Source organism: Papilio machaon, chromosome 17, assembly GCF_912999745.1.
Source record: "Papilio machaon chromosome 17, ilPapMach1.1, whole genome shotgun sequence".
NCBI classification, from domain to species: Eukaryota; Metazoa; Arthropoda; class Insecta; order Lepidoptera; family Papilionidae; genus Papilio; species Papilio machaon.
The window spans coordinates 4,235,573-4,253,532 of NC_060002.1; positions in this window are offsets into that span (position 1 = coordinate 4,235,573).

Consider the following 17,960-nt stretch of genomic DNA (forward strand, 5'->3'; position numbering starts at 1 on the left):
TTGTATCCTAAGAAGTGAGACTGAGCAAAGACTGTTCGAAGTGTATTAGAAACATTCAGTTGCGTATTTTTAATTTAAATACTATAGTTTGAAATTTCTTGTGAATTTTTTTTCTAAAATTAAATTGTCTATTGATAAAATTTCTTAACAATTGAAGCAATTTTCCCGCGCCTGAGTTGTGAAGTGAACTCGTTACGATTGTTCAATGCCCGGCTACGTTTACTATTTTAGATTTTTTTCAACCCCTGCAGAATGAATAGGTAAATAAAATAACCCTATTAAAAATTCTATTTCAATATAAAATATCACTAAGATTATATGATACTACGATACATAATATTTTGTTATAAGCCAAATCTATTTTTTCGTTTATAAACGAAACATAAAATAAAAAAATGTAAATTGCTGTTTCAACGTAAATAATATGGTATAATGATTGATGTATCTAACCTTTGGGATGAACATTTAGGTATGTTATAAAAGCTTTAATTTCTTTGTACGTGATATCTAAATAAGGACATTCGCTTTTTGTAGAACAATCCAAGTGACAACATTCCTGTGGCGGCACTGACTAGGGTCGGGTAGTCAGGATCAATGTTGAATAAATTTTATCTATTTTACCTATTTTATCTATTTTACCTGCAGTTAAATAATAAATATACAAGAAGCCTATTTGACAATACACCTACGGCACTTATAGGATATACAAATCAAATGCCATTTCAGTTATCAAAACCGACAAAGCCGTGTAGGTTCTTGGAGGTTATGATGCAATGAACATAATTTATATACAGTTATTTTTTAATTACAAGAAAAAAATCAGGCAGTGTAGAATATAAAAAAAAGATCTAAAGACAAAGAGATAAACTAATATAAGATATTTGATGCAAAAATATTTTAAAAGAATTAAACTAACAGCGAAATAATGAATTTAACTCTACTTCATAATAATCCTCGCTGTGGTATAAACTCAAACCGAACGTAAATAAACAAAAATGTCAGACGTTCCGCAATGACAGATGGAAAGAGACTGCCTTGAGCAGCAGCGCATACTTCCTTATAAAACCTTTTGTGAGACTACCCTCAACAATCCTAACACGGCCTCTCCTGACATGAGACCGTCCTCGGGCTCGTTCTTCCAGCATTTTCACCACTGGAATTCGTTTGTAACAATTGCATGGGGTCTTTCGATACCAGCTCGTTGGCAGGCGTCGTTGGCAGGCGCGATGCGGGCGCGCTGCTCGGCGACAGGCACTGCACTAGCGTGATGCTCGGCGACAGGCACTGCACTAGCGTGATGCTCGGCGACAGGCACTGCACTAGCGTGATGCTCGGCGACAGGTGCTGCACTGGCGCGCTGCTTGCAGACAGGCGCGGCTGTGGCGCGCTGCTTGCAGACAGGCGCGGCTGTGGCGCGCTGCTTGTAGGCAGGCGCGGCTGTGGCGCGCTGCTTGCAGATAGGCGCGGCTGTGGCGCGCTGCTTGCAGATAGGCGCGGCTGTGGCGCGCTGCTTGCAGATAGGCGCGGCTGTGGCGCGCTGCTTGCAGATAGGCGCGGCTGTGGCGCGCTGCTTGCAGATAGGCGCGGCTGTGGCGCGCTGCTTGCAGACAGGCGCGGCTGTGGCGCGCTGCTTGTAGGCAGGCGCGGCTGTGGCGCGCTGCTTGTAGGCAGGCGCGGCTGTGGCGCGCTGCTTGTAGGCAGGCGCGGCTGTGGCGCGCTGATTGTAGGCCAGGCGCGGCTGTGGCGCGCTGATTGTAGGCCAGGCGCGGCTGTGGCGCGCTGATTGTAGGCCAGGCGCGGCTGTGGCGCGCTGATTGTAGGCCAGGCGCGGCTGTGGCGCGCTGCTTGTAGGCAGGCGCGGCTGTGGCGCGCTGCTTGTAGGCAGGCGCGGCTGTGGCGCGCTGCTTGCAGACAGGCGCGGCTGTGGCGCGCTGCTTGTAGGCAGGCGCGGCTGTGGCGCGCTGCTTGTAGGCAGGCGCGGCTGTGGCGCGCTGCTTGCAGACAGGCGCGGCTGTGGCGCGCTGCTTGCAGACAGGCGCGGCTGTGGCGCGCTGCTTGCAGACAGGCGCGGCTGTGGCGCGCTGCTTGTAGGCAGGCGCGGCTGTGGCGCGCTGCTTGCAGACAGCCGCGGCTGTGGCGCGCTGCTTGCAGATAGGCGCGGCTGTGGCGCGCTGATTGTAGGCCAGGCGCGGCTGTGGCGCGCTGCTTGCAGATAGGCGCGGCTGTGGCGCGCTGCTTGTAGGCAGGCGCGGCTGTGGCGCGCTGCTTGTAGGCAGGCGCGGCTGTGGCGCGCTGCTTGTAGGCAGGCGCGGCTGTGGCGCGCTGCTTGTAGGCAGGCGCGGCTGTGGCGCGCTGATTGTAGGCCAGGCGCGGCTGTGGCGCGCTGATTGTAGGCCAGGCGCGGCTGTGGCGCGCTGATTGTAGGCCAGGCGCGGCTGTGGCGCGCTGATTGTAGGCCAGGCGCGGCTGTGGCGCGCTGCTTGTAGGCAGGCGCGGCTGTGGCGCGCTGATTGTAGGCCAGGCGCGGCTGTGGCGCGCTGATTGTAGGCCAGGCGCGGCTGTGGCGCGCTGATTGTAGGCCAGGCGCGGCTGTGGCGCGCTGATTGTAGGCCAGGCGCGGCTGTGGCGCGCTGCTTGTAGGCAGGCGCGGCTGTGGCGCGCTGCTTGTAGGCAGGCGCGGCTGTGGCGCGCTGCTTGCAGACAGGCGCGGCTGTGGCGCGCTGCTTGTAGGCAGGCGCGGCTGTGGCGCGCTGCTTGTAGGCAGGCGCGGCTGTGGCGCGCTGCTTGCAGACAGGCGCGGCTGTGGCGCGCTGCTTGCAGACAGGCGCGGCTGTGGCGCGCTGCTTGTAGGCAGGCGCGGCTGTGGCGCGCTGCTTGCAGACAGCCGCGGCTGTGGCGCGCTGATTGTAGGCCAGGCGCGGCTGTGGCGCGCTGCTTGCAGATAGGCGCGGCTGTGGCGCGCTGCTTGCAGATAGGCGCGGCTGTGGCGCGCTGCTTGCAGATAGGCGCGGCTGTGGCGCGCTGCTTGTAGGCAGGCGCGGCTGTGGCGCGCTGCTTGTAGGCAGGCGCGGCTGTGGCGCGCTGCTTGTAGGCAGGCGCGGCTGTGGCGCGCTGCTTGTAGGCAGGCGCGGCTGTGGCGCGCTGATTGTAGGCCAGGCGCGGCTGTGGCGCGCTGATTGTAGGCCAGGCGCGGCTGTGGCGCGCTGATTGTAGGCCAGGCGCGGCTGTGGCGCGCTGATTGTAGGCCAGGCGCGGCTGTGGCGCGCTGCTTGTAGGCAGGCGCGGCTGTGGCGCGCTGCTTGTAGGCAGGCGCGGCTGTGGCGCGCTGCTTGCAGACAGGCGCGGCTGTGGCGCGCTGCTTGTAGGCAGGCGCGGCTGTGGCGCGCTGCTTGTAGGCAGGCGCGGCTGTGGCGCGCTGCTTGCAGACAGGCGCGGCTGTGGCGCGCTGCTTGCAGACAGGCGCGGCTGTGGCGCGCTGCTTGCAGACAGGCGCGGCTGTGGCGCGCTGCTTGTAGGCAGGCGCGGCTGTGGCGCGCTGCTTGCAGACAGCCGCGGCTGTGGCGCGCTGCTTGCAGATAGGCGCGGCTGTGGCGCGCTGATTGTAGGCCAGGCGCGGCTGTGGCGCGCTGCTTGTAGACAGGCGCGGCTGTGGCGCGCTGATTGTAGGCCAGGCGCGGCTGTGGCGCGCTGCTTGCAGATAGGCGCGGCTGTGGCGCGCTGCTTGTAGGCAGGCGCGGCTGTGGCGCGCTGCTTGCAGACAGGCTCGGCTGTGGCGCGCTGATTGTAGGCAGGCGCGGCTGTGGCGCGCTGCTTGTAGGCAGGCGCGGCTGTGGCGCGCTGCTTGCAGACAGGCTCGGCTGTGGCGCGCTGCTCGCAGGCAGGCGCGGCTGTGGCGCGCTGCTCGCAGGCAGGCGCGGCTGTGGCGCGCTGCTTGCAGACAGGCCCGGCTGTGGCGCGCTGCTTGTAGGCAGGCGCGGCTGTGGCGCGCTGATTGTAGGCAGGCGCGGCTGTGGCGCGCTGCTTATAGGCAGGCGCGGTGCACAACACAGCTACACAGTAGGACACAAGATCCGACCAAATCCGCATCTATATCAATAATGGTGTCCTCGATAATTTGATCATATCTCTTTATGGTTCTAAAACATTCGACACACGACCATGTACAGCAAGCATCCCGCAGTACGTCCTCTACATGACATCAGTGGCAGCCCGCAGTATGCCAGATACTGAATGTCCCGCAGTCCGTTCAATGCCTTAATTCACAAGACCATGTATGGCAAGCGTCCCGCAGTCCGTCCTCTACATGATATTAATGGCAGCCCGCAGTATGCCAGATGCTGAACGTCCCGCAGTCCGTTCAATACTTTACTTCAAAAGACCATGTAGGGCAAGCGTCCCGCAGTCCGTTACCGATAGGAGCGTCCCGCAGTCCGTCCTCTACATGAAATTAATGGCAACCCGCAGTTTGTCGGTCCTGAAGATACCCTAGAGGCAACTCCTGATACAGAGCGTCACATTCCGTTCACAATCTCACTTCTGCAGTTGGGTATCCCGCAGTCTACGCAACGCAGAGCATCTCGACAATACATGGACAAAGCAAACTGAACTAATAAAGGGCATCAATGACTATTACGACATAATGACATACGTCTGACTCAGGTAATGGCTTAACACGCTCAGCGCAACCGACTAGCCTTACAAATTCACTTTAAAATGAAAAAATCATGTTGGCATGTAACGTGTTAAATCTTGCCACGACTCGGCTTTACCTGACCCTCACTAATAAACTGATCGAGGTATTCAATTTCAGTCTATAGTAAAGAACACATATTTAAATTAATTGAAAAGTCTGATGTTGACTTATTTGGCATCAAAACTTGAAATACAAAAATATTGGTTCGAACTTACCGCAGTACAAATTGAATAGATCGCGTCCACAATCCTGTCTGCTGTGAAATACACAGACAGCGCGTGAGCCTCACTACCGACATATTCCCATGCAGAATACACAGCTTGGTCCACGCTACCCTTGTTTCGCGAACACTGGTACAATTCTGATTTCGACTCAACTTACTGCGACTACAACGATTATCACGGTAACGATCTGACATTTTTCTCTTTGCATTTATTTTCACGAAAATGCGAACACAAACACAGAGTGAGCAAAGTGGATAGAATCACGCGGATCCTATCCCACTTCTGATATAAGATATTTGATGCAAAAGTATTTTAAAAGAATTAAACTAACAGCGAAATAATGAATTTAACTCTACTTCATAATAATCCTCGCTGTAGTATAAACTCAAACCGAACGTAAATAAAAAATGTCAGACGTTACGCAATGACGGATGGATAGAGACTGCCTTGAGCAGCAGCGCATACTTCCTTATAAAACCTTTTGTGAGACTACCCTCAACAATCCTAACACTAAAATATATAAAAGTACTTTTTCTGTTAATGACAAAATAACCGTGTTTAAATATTCATTTTTATTTGATACTTACATAACTAATTAAAACATAAACATTTATAACCAGAATGTAATAATAAAGGTAATTATGTTTTCAATCATAAAACCTTGTAAAGTTTGTAACACAATGTCTCCTGACAAAATTTAATTTACAATAGACTTGATATTGCTTTTAATAAGCAAGTTGAAACTTTAGCAATTTATCGCACGGAGTTAGGTGAGTCTTATTAATCTGAACTATAATATGATTAGGCCTTTTGTTATGTAACTAGAATTGGATCAGTTTGATTGGATTGGGAAAATTACAAAGGACATGTCGCTCTATTTATTAATAACTTCATTACTTGTTTGGCATAAAATCTTATCTATACTTATACTAGCTATCGCCCGCGACTCCGTCCGCGCGCAGTAAAAAAAAAACTAAATGGGGGGGGGGGGTTTATGAAAAATAGATGTTGGCCGATTCTCAGACCTACTGAATATGCTCACAAAATTTCATGAGAATCGGTCAAGCCGTTTCGGAGGAGTATGGTGTAATTCTAACATCACGAATACAAAATGACAAAAAGGCAGAAATTACTCAGTAATCAGTACTTATCTAACAAGCAGGCAACCGGCAGCATGGTTGGTTCTGAGTTCATAAGTTAAGTAAATTGAAGTTGAAGTTATGTTGACCTTCCGACGACAGAATAAAAACTGAACTTGCGGTGTCAGTGCAACGGCTTATATAGGGTAGATTCACGGGATGTGACGACATCGTTGGCGTTAAAGATTGATCAGCGACGACTTCCGTTTTGCTGGCGAGTAGGCGGATGTAGATGGCGTTGTAGCTCCGCTCTGCTACGTGCAGGCTCAGCAGGCGGATGTAGATGGCGTAACAATGGCAACGAAAACTGTGACACGAGAATTTTATATATTATAGGTAGATATAAAAGAAAGTCGTGTTAGTTACACTATTTATAACTCAAGATCGGTCGAACTGATTTGGCTGAAAATTGATGGGGAGTTAGCTTATAACTAGGAGACGAACATAGGAACTTTTTTATCTTGTGTGCATTTTTTTTTTATTCCGCGCGGACGGAGTCGCGAGTAAAAGCTAGTATGAAAAAAAATTCAAAGATACATCAGCAATAATATTATAACTGTTTTTGTTGATATTTTCGTTTACTACTTTGTTTTTATTTTTAACTAGCAGTCGCACGCGACTTTTCAGCGCGGAATTAAAAGAAAAGTAAAAAGAAGTAGCCACCTTCTCAAAATCCGTAAAAATCGGGTCAGCCGTTTCAGAGGTTACACGGAACAAATTTGGTTTTTCACCCAGACAGACAGATACAATTCAAAAAAAAAATGTTTTTCGTTATCAGCAACGCACATACCAACAACCACTATTAGATATTTATTTATTTTATTTATTTATTTATTTCGTGTAACATTAGGTAACACATATTGGAAAAGATATGTGACTGTCCATCCTCATTAGGACGTTCCTGTGAGAGTCGCCCACCAACCACCATTAATTAATAACCACCATTATATTATATATGTGACTCTTTGTCCTCTCTAGGAGGATACTGTAAGAGTCAGATATAAAGGTTTTGATTAAAAAATTAATGAAAAAAAAAAGAAATTACTTACATGTTGAGTGTCGAGTTCCTTGCAGTTGAGGCAGAATTTGATTCACATTTCACTGCACTTCACAACACATTACAAACACAAAGGACAGAAGAGACGCACAACGATGTGGAAGCAGTTGAAGGCGGGAGCAGGGCCGATGGGTGTGGCCGTCCAGGAGTTGCGGGTGTCGCTCTCCCGGTGCGACTCGCCCATGGTGTTGGAGAGGAGGCAGCTGTCCGATTCGGACAGCGGCAGCTGCGCCTCATTGGAGGCAATCGGGGGTGAGGGCATGCGCTCAAGATCGCGCTCCCCACCCAGCCGATTTTGGCGGAAGCGGTCGCTGACGCCGGAAGAGAGAGCGGCTGGCGCCAAAACAACGGCGCCACGAAAGAGAGGCCGCGGACGCCCCACAACAACGGGGGAATACGCCGGCCTGGCCAGAGCGAAGGCGGAGCTCAACGCCCAACTGGAGCGGGAGATAAAGCTGCAGGCGGAGGCGGAGCTGGCGGCGGAGATCACGGAGAGGAGCCGGGTGCTGCGAGCCCGGGCCAGAGCGGTGATGCCCGAAGGTCCGGGAGAGGCGGCGTCCGGCGAGCACTCCGCTGAGGACCTCGCCGGCACGGTCGAGGCGGCGCTGGACGTAATTGCCAGCGTCGCCAAGAAATCGGCCAAGATGAAGTGCTAGCACATCGCCAGCGTCCGCGAGGCGGTGTCGACCATCGGCGACGCGGTGCGATCGATCCCGCACTGAGTCGCAGGAGGTCGCCCACCTGCAGGCCGAGCTGGCCGCTATGAGGGAGCTGGAGAGAGCTGGAGGCGGTAAAGCGGCAGGCGGCTGCCCCCCCGCAGATGACCCGGGAGGAGATCCTATTTATGGTAGACTCCCGGATCGCGGGAATTGGCGACCGCCTGCTGCCTGAGCCGAGGCTGCGCCCTCCGCTGGCTGCGGACGCACATAATGCCGCCGCCGCCGCCGCCACCGCAGGAGCGACCAGCACTCGCCGCGAGGCGAAGCGCGCTGCCCCCGCCCCGGCCGTAGAGCCAGTGCCCGCCCCGGCCGTAGAGCCGGTAGCCGGTTTATTGATCCAGACCGCGGCGCAGTGGAAGATCGATGTAGCCATAGTCGCCGAGCCGTACTACGTCCGCGCCCGCGATGATTGGGCGGGCGATCGCGACGGCTCGGTGGCTATCGTCGCCTGGCGACGCACGGACCCCACACCCTTCGAAAGTGTAACAAAGGGTAGCGGTTGGGTTCTTGCGTCGCTGGGCGGCATTGCAGTGATCGGGGTGTACTTCGCGCCGAGCAGGAGTTTTGCCGACTTAGAGCGGATGCTCGCTGAAGTCGGTGCTCTTGTGGCCGATGTGCACCCCACCCCTGTGGGGGTCGCTGGAGACTTCAACGCCAAATCGAGTGCATGGGGTTCTCCGGTGACAGACCTCAGGGGGGAGACACTGGCGGACTGGGCGGTGTCCACGGGGCTCTTCCTCCTGAACAGGGGGGCGGCCCAGACGTGCGTGCGCAGTCAGGACGGGTCTATCGTGGATCTTTCATTCGCTAGCCCCGCCCTGGCTCGCCGCACGAGGAGGTGGAGAGTGGAGGAGGGGGTGGAGACTCTGTCGGATCATCGGTATATCCGGTTCGACATGGTCTCCACCCCCGCGGACGCTTCGGCCGTAACGCCGGATCGTCCCTTGCCGGGAGAGGGCCCACGGTGGAAGGTGTCCACCCTGGACCCGGAGCTGGCCAAGGAGGCGGCTATTGTGGAGAGGTGGGGCGCCAATGGCACGTTGAACGGCCTGGACGCGGACGCGAGGTGCGAGCGACTAGCTGGAGCACTGACTCGCGTCTGCGACGCGGCGATGCGACGCGCAGGTCCGGCCCTCCCGCAAACGCGGGTGTACTGGTGGAGACCTCACCTGGCCGGTCTTCGTACGGCTTGTCAGGTGGCACGCCGCACGTACACCCGCAGCCGCAGAAGAAGCAGGAGGGACCTGGACCAAGAGGCGCTGCTGCTCGCCGCGTACCGGGCCGCTCGTGCGGCGCTGACCTCGGCCATAAAGGCCGCCGAGGAGGAAGCCTGGAAGGAGTGGCTCGAGAGCCTGAACCGTGATCCGTGGGGGCGCCCATATAAGATCGTGAGCCAAAAGCTCCGACCATGGGTCCCCCCGCTAACCAGGTCTCTCGACCCGCTCCTCACAGAGCAGGTGGTCAGCTCCCTCTTCCCGGCAAGGGAGGAGTGGGTGCCGCCGAGGATGGCGGCGCCGGATCCTGAGGGACCGGCCGTAACGGGCGAGGAAATCCCGCCCGTATTTGAGGCCGAGCTCGGAGCCGCGATTCTGAAGCTAAGGCTGAAGAACCGCGCTCCTGGCCCAGACGGCGTGCCGGTCCTTCAGGAGGAGACGCTGTCCCTGTTGTCGGAGTGCTTGGCGTCCGGAAGAGTCCCGCGGCGGTGGAAGACGGGTAAGCTCGTGCTTCTCCGGAAGCCCGGGCGCCCGGCCGACTCGCCGTCGGCCTACCGCCCCATCGTGTTTCTCGACGAGGCGTGCAAGCTGTTCGAGCGAGTGCTCGCTGCGCGTCTCGTCGCGCACATGGAGGCGGTTGGGCCCAATTTGAGCGGCGGCCTGTTCGGCTTCCGTCGCGGGCGGTCCACCATTGACGCCATCACCCGACTCAGGGACAGGGTCGAGGAGGTTGTCGGCCACGGGGGAGTGTTGTTGGCGGTGTCGCTGGACATCGCGAACGCCTTCAACACGATCCCCTGGCCGACAATCGCGGAGGCGCTGAGGTACCACCGCGTCCCGGGGTACCTCAGGCGAGTCCTTGCGGACTACTTCGTCGGCCGGGCCATATTTTATCCGGCCCGAGACCAGGTAGTCCGCAGGGACATGACGTGCGGTGTTCCACAGGGGTCGGTCCTCGGGCCGCTCCTGTGGAACATCGGATACGATTGGGTTCTGCGCGTTGCCAATCTCCGGGGTGTCGAAGTTCTTTGTTATGCCGACGACACCCTGGTCACCGCGCGGGGCCCAACGTTCGGGGACGCGGGCGTGCTCGCAACTGCGGGCACGGCCCACGTGGTGCGCCGCATCAGGGCAGCGCCGCCGGCAGGCCGGGGGCCCTGCTGCGCCGAATGTGGCGGATGCCCTCTCTCCTGTGTTCCGAGGGAGGGCATCATAGGGTGATTGGAGGGGGTGTTAAAAACAGCCCCTCACTACACGTGTCGAGCCCCTACTAAGGGGCTCCCCTAGCTGGGTCGTGGATAAACTAACGTAGATGCCACGGCCCGGTCAGGCGAAGGAGTACACCGCGGGGTTTAGTGGGTATTCCGGTCGCCTTCTGCGGCCGGCGAGTCCCACACACTTTGTAGCCACGTCTTGCTACTTCGAGTATCTTCTTCAGACTGATCGTCAAACTGACGTGCAAGGGTTTATATAGGCTCAAGTCTGCCCCCACCACGTTTGATTCAACACAACTATTCTTTATGAAAAATCAGTCAATCCACCAATAATTATTAATACTACTATACTTAATTATGTGTATATTTATAGAAATTTCTCCTAAAAACACAACCTAATTAATGTTTAGAGTCGCCCACCAACCACCATTATATATGTGACCCTTTGTCCATCTTAGGACGTTCCCGTAAGTCTCCCACCAACCACCATTATAATAAGTGACTCTTTGTCGTACTTAGGACGTTTCTGAAGAGGCTCCCACCAACCACCATTAAATTGATCCTGTAGGCGCGACAAATTGTTGACTTTAATATTTAAAAGTAACACTAACACATACGAATATTTAAAACTAAACTAAAACCAACACGTATATTTTGATTATTTCAATTAAAATTGCAAATTGAATTTATGTTTTCTCTGGAGCAGAAAATAATTTAATTTTGTTTAGTAGCCGAGAGTATGGCGATTTCGAAATGACGTCACACTTCCGCGGGCAACCGAGGTAGGGTTTATTTTACGGTAATTTATTTTAAAGCTGCGCCGTACCGATGCTAGGAAACTGCATTAAGCGACTACGACCGTATGATTCCATTCTAATAAATTTGCTTTCTAAATTCGGTACCATGCCTTGGATAACAAACTACATCATTGCTCCCTTCAGAATTAATTTTATAAGTCATTTTTATATGTATATTTTTACTTGTATACGTAAGTGTATATAAAACTTTAACATAAAATATAAGTACCCTCCATTTACATAGATTAATGCATATATACGTTGCGTAGAATATAAAAAAGGGTATTTTTAAAACCAGACAATTCCAGCAATGTAGGAAAATGTGTCCTTAAAAATACCGTTTTTATATTCTACGCAACGTATTTATGCATTAATCTGTGGCGTTTCCCCACTGCGCATGCTAACTGCGCATGTCCGATGATAGGCGGATAATATGTCATTCAGTTAGAACTCGACAGCTAGCTAGTAAGGTGATGCTATGTATATATATGTAAATAAAGCATTGGAACAAATGTGTCTTTAGTGGTGACCCCGACGTGATTTTCTAAACTACTGAACCGATTTTTTGTCTGAAAAAGGAGTCAGTGCGAGCGAATATACCGAGGTCCGACCGGAGCTACTCAAGGACAGGCAATTTCTCAAGAAGCCTTCCTGCATTGCCTACGCCTGAAAGCTTCGGGCCCCTTAACGGCATCTTGCCGCCCGCCCAGTAAACCTATAAGGCTTATTTGTATACTATTTGAAGACATTCATCCGTATAAAGATATCATCATCCATGAAATATATGTGTTTCAAGAACAGCAAAATCGAGAATAGCGTAAATGCGTGAAAAAAGTGTGTCAGACAATGTCATTTGCGTAAGCTGCAAGTAAGCTTAAGCATCGAGCATATTATTTTTGGGTTGAAAAAAAACCGCCATGACATGTTAATATTGCATTGACGCTAGCGCCAGAGGAGTTAGCGACGAGTTACGAAAGCTTCGAAGTTGACATATCCCGGAAAAGACTTTTATCTTCGTTTATAATTTGTCAAAAATCAAACTCATGTCAGAGAGTAAGGAGGTTTAGAGTGTATAAATATAGCAACTATTTATATTGTTTCAAGAATCCTGTATATGTTTGTGCGATGAGTTTATATTTTTGTGTAAATAATTTTAGCCGGTGTATTATTTGTTTTCGCAATTGTTAATTCTTTTATATCGCAAAGGTTGCGATAATAGAGTAATAATATATTTTCTTTAATTAGCCTTGGAGTACGTAGAAGGGACAGTGTCGTATCCTTTCAACTGTGATACAGTGTCTTGGTTACTTCTGAATAATTGAAATTGTAATTATTATTTTTTTACATTGGGTGTGTTGTATTGATATGCATATTATCTATATGTTATTTTTATTTTGTATTGTACATTAATATTACACAGCTTTGCGCAGCGGTGGCAACGCCTGTTTCCCTTTCTACTTCACTACTCACTTATACATATATTACAGCGTTTTTTTTTTCTCTTCTTTGATTATTTTTGCATTTAGTATCATGGCGACTCCAGAAGAGCAAATCCATCTTCTTCAGGAACAATTGAAATTACTGCAAGCAAATGATAAACAAGTCATGGCTGCGTCGGCGAAATTACCACCATTTTGGACTGACAAGCCTTCCGTATGGTTCGGGCAAGTTGAAGCACAATTTGAGATTTCCGGTATAACACAGGAACGCACGAAATATAACTATGTAGTTGCGGCTTTAGAAAGTCAAGTGGCAGGCGAAATAGCAGATATCATAGAGAATCCACCAAAAGAGGATTGTTACCAGTATTTAAAAACAGAGCTTATTAATCGCCTCTCTGCATCAAGAGAGGAAAGACTACGCAGACTATTAGGCGACGAAGATATAGGGGACAGAAAACCATCCCAGTTTCTTCGTCACTTACGTGGCTTAGCTGGTTCTGTTTTAAAATGTGATGACATTATTCGGCAATTATGGTTGAAACGTCTCCCGACTAGTATACAGTGTATACTTGCTACGCATGAAGATATGCCATTGGAGAAAGCAGCGGATATGGCTGATAAAATAGCTGAGGTGGCTAGTCCGGTGACTGTACAAGCTGTACAAGGACCATCATCAGAGATGACTGATCTTCTTTTGCGTATCGATGCCCTCGAAGCGCGTTCAAGGAAATCCAGATCGCTCTCAAGGCCACGGGGGTTAAATATAAGATCCCGATCAGCGTCTCGAGCACCTACCGGATTCTGCTGGTACCACAGAACGTTTGGCAGGAATGCTAAACGATGTACTACTCCTTGTAATTGGAAGAATTCGGAAAACCAAATGAGCAGTCAGTAAGTGCGGCGACTGACTGCGATCCAAGCATTAGCCGCCGTTTGTTTGTAACAGATAAAACAACAGGTCGGAGATTTTTAATAGACACAGGTAGCGATCTTTGCTGTTTTCCTCATAGGTTAACAAAGGGTCGCTCAACATCCAGCTACCAGCTATCTGCTGCGAATGGCAGTGTTATTAAAACCTATGGCAGTATCTCCTTGCGTCTTGACTTTGGATTACGTCGTAGTTTCCTTTGGGATTTTACTGTTGCCGATGTTGAATCACCTATAATAGGGTCAGACTTTCTAAGTTACTATAATCTTCTTCCCGATCTTCGTCACAAACGGCTCATCGATGGCAACACTAGTCTGTCAACCGCTGCATTAGTCGCCCATGTCAATCAGGTTAGTGTCAGATCAGTATCCCTGGATAATAGCTCACCCTTTTCCAGGCTTCTTCTAGAGTTTCCAGACTTAACTCGACCTCCTGGGTTTCCACGACTAGTTAAACACAATACCGTACATCATATAATAACAACAGATGGTCCACCGGTTTCATGTCGTCCACGAAGATTGGCTCCTCGCAGACTGATCGCGGCTAAGAAAGAATTTGAAGATATGGTAAGGTGTGGGACTGCTAGGCCATCGAAAAGTCCTTGGGCCTCACCTTTACATATGGCCAGAAAAGGAGAAAACGGATGGAGACCCTGTGGAGACTATAGAGCGCTTAACGCTAGGACTATCCCAGACCGATACCCTGTTAGGCATATAGCTGATTTCTCCCATAGCTTAGCTGGGTCCAATATTTTCAGCACAATAGATTTAGTGAAGGCATATCAACAGGTGCCAGTGAATGAGGCTGATATTTGCAAGACAGCTATCACTACGCCCTTTGGATTATTCGAGTTTCCCTTCATGACATTTGGTCTTCGAAATGCAGGGCAAACATTCCAGCGTTTTATCGATGAGGTCGTGAGGGAACTCGATTTTTGCTACCCATATGTCGATGACGTGTTGGTCTTCTCTAAGTCCCCAGAACAACACCTAGAACACTTAAGAACTTTATTCCAGCGGCTAACCGCTTATGGCGTTGTAATTAATGCAGCGAAATGTACCTTTGGAGCTAAGGAAGTGACCTTCTTGGGCTATCGAATCAACAGGTATGGTACATTTCCACCTCCGGAGCGCATCAAAGCTCTTCAAAATTATCCCTTACCGAAAACTGTACAGGGTCTTCGGAGATTTTTAGGCATGATAAACTTTTACCGAAAATTCCTCCCAAATGCTGCAGAGCTGCAAGTGCCACTCATTAATGTTCTGACGGACTCGAAGCTCACTGGAACCAAACCGGTACCGTGGACTCCAGAGCTAGAACTGGCGTTTCAAAACTGTAAGGATAGCCTTAGCAAGGCTACCCTTTTGGCTCACCCTGTCGCTAATCCCACTCTTGGATTATTTACCGACGCCTCTGCAATGCAAGTTGGTTCATGTCTCCAACAAAGAGTTAGTGATCACTGGGAGCCTCTAGCTTTCTTCAGTAAGAAATTGACCGCGAAGCAAACTCAATGGCCTGCGTATTACCGTGAACTTCTTGCAGTTTATGAGAGTGTTCAACATTTCCGGCATTTTTTGGAAGCTCATCATGTCACCATTTATACCGATCATAAGCCGCTGGTGTACGCTTTCAAACAGAAAAGAGAAAAGCTTCCGCCGATTCAACTGAATCAATTGTCCTTCATTTCACAATTCACGACAGATGTCGTTCATGTTAAAGGAGCCGAAAACATAGTGGCCGATACACTATCACGCATCGAGTCTATTTCATTCGACGATAGTTATCGTGCTCTAGCTAAAGAACAAGAATCGGATGAAGAGATCAAAAATGCCATCGATAATTCGTCGTTACGATTACAAAAATTTTCCATACCAAATTCTGATTTATTTCTTTTTTGCGACATATCCACTGGCAAACCACGTCCCTTTGTTACGCCCTCTTTCCGTCGTGAGTATTTCAATAAGCTCCATAATCTTAGTCATCCAGGCGCGCAAATATCAGCACGTTTAGTTGCTGACCGTTTCGTTTGGCCAGCTATGAAGAAAGACTGTAGGAAATGGGCCAAGGAGTGCATAGCATGCCAGCGCAGCAAAGTGTCCAGGCATACCTGGACACCAACAGGAGGATTTACAACTCCTACAAACCGTTTTCGTCATGTCCATGTGGACATAATTGGCCCCATGCCGAGCAACAAGGACTATAGATACTGCCTCACCGCAGTTGACAGATTTACTCGGTGGCCAGAGGCGTGGCCAATGAAAAGCATTACTGCGGAGGAGGTTGCTGAAACATTTATGGCTGGATGGGTTGCTCGTTTTGGGGTTCCTGCAACTGTTACTACGGATCAGGGACGTCAGTTTGAATCGTCTCTATTCAACGCTTTGCTGAGCCATTGCTCGGTAAGCCGAACCCGTACCACTAGCTATCACCCTTGTGCGAACGGAATGGTAGAAAGGTTTCACCGCCAGCTCAAAGCAGCCCTTATGTGTCATGGAGGTACGTGGTTTGGCGCGCTGCCCTTGGTTCTCCTTGGAATGAGAGCAGCACTAAAAGAAGATCTCGGGGTCTCCACAGCAGACCTCGTTTATGGAGAACCTCTTCGTCTGCCCGGCGAGTTCATTTCTCCTTCACCTAACACACACACTCCTTCAGTCACTGATTTTGCGTCAGATCTGAGAAGTCACATGGCCAGCATAAATCCTGTTCCGGCGAAGCATCATTCAGAAAGACGACCATTCATTTTTAAAGATCTTGACAAGGCAACTCACGTTTTTTTGAGAGATGATGCAGTGAGGACATCATTGAAGCCACCATATACCGGTCCACATCCAGTTGTAAGCAGGGACGATAAGAATATTGTTATTACAATCGGAAACAAGAACACAAAAGTTAGTCTAGACCGAGTCAAACCGGCGTATGTTGAAGAGCCTTTGACACTAGACTCTTTTTCCTCTTTTCATTGTCCTTCGACTGTCAATTCTCCCTCAAAATTAATTACATGTATTCCACCATCTAGTTCACATACATCTCAACCATCACCGAAGAGCGACACTCACGATTACATATCACGTTCAGGTCGCAAGGTGCGTTTTAAATTGCCCATTAAGACATAACATCTATCATGTTCCCTCTTTGAATTAAAAAAGTTATGTTATCTTTTTCTCTTTAAGCAACATTCTTTAAGTAGGGGTCATTTTACACCGTGGGGGGGTACTGTGGCGTTTCCCCACTGCGCATGCTAACTGCGCATGTCCGATGATAGGCGGATAATATGTCATTCAGTTAGAACTCGACAGCTAGCTAGTAAGGTGATGCTATGTATATATATGTAAATAAAGCATTGGAACAAATGTGTCTTTAAATCTATGTTCGTGGAGAGTACTTAATTATGTTAAAATCTATAAAAGAAAGTCGTGTTAGTTATACTATTTATAACTCAAGATCGGTCGAACTGATTTAGCTGAAAATTGATGGGGAGGTAGCTTAGAACTAGGAGACGGACATAGGAACTTTTTTTATCTTGTGTGCATTTTTTTTATTCCGCGCGGACGGAGTCGCGGGTAAAAGCTAGTTTTATATATAAAATTACATTTATAAGCAAAACTTATATATTTAAAAATAATTTATAAAATGAATTCTGATGGGAGCCCGGAGATGGGGTAGAATATAAAAACGGTATTTTTATAACCAGACAATAACACAAATGTATGAAAATGTGTTCTTAAAAAAAATACTTACCTTCATTACTTGCACAGATCAAATTTTAAATGTGCAAATGTTATAAATTTATAATTAAAATTATGTGATAAAATATTATTTTGACATACATTTTTATAAGCGAGTATTTTAAATAACACCACAAACTTACTGACTTTCAACCGCAGACCGCATACCCAAATAACTGTAGAATTAGTTTCCATCGAACAGGAGTAATATTAACCTTTTTATTTAATTACATAATTGTATATTTGTGTTATATATTACTAAATAAGTACTCTGGTTGTAATACTGAATGAAAATAAAGTTAACAGATTATTTCGAAACAAATTTACAACAGACTGAGCTAAAAAAATATATATATATTTTTTTTGGCCACGTAACGGATATAATCCCTTTCTATGTGTATCCTCCTCCGTCGATTAAAGTAGGCAACGCATTTGCAATTGTGGATATCCATGGGCAGCGATAGCCTGGCTTTAGGGAATTCAAGTGGGCAACTGCTCCCTTGCCACCATATAATATTTAAAAAGAAAAAAAAAGTGTTCTAACTGATAGAATAGAATATTTTCTTTAACTAAATTTCATATCCCAATTTTCCGCTTAATATTTGGAAGCATAAATTCATCCACCTATTTATTGTAGTAGTATATTGATTTTCACCTTTCTCGGTTGATTGATGGATGTGCCAACGTATAGAAATGAACGGGTATAAAATTAACCTGTAATTTTCGCCTATTTATAGGTTATTTGTAAACAGGCATCGAGTCGGGTATTGCATTGTCAGTGTCGATAATGGATGACCCCATTCTCCAA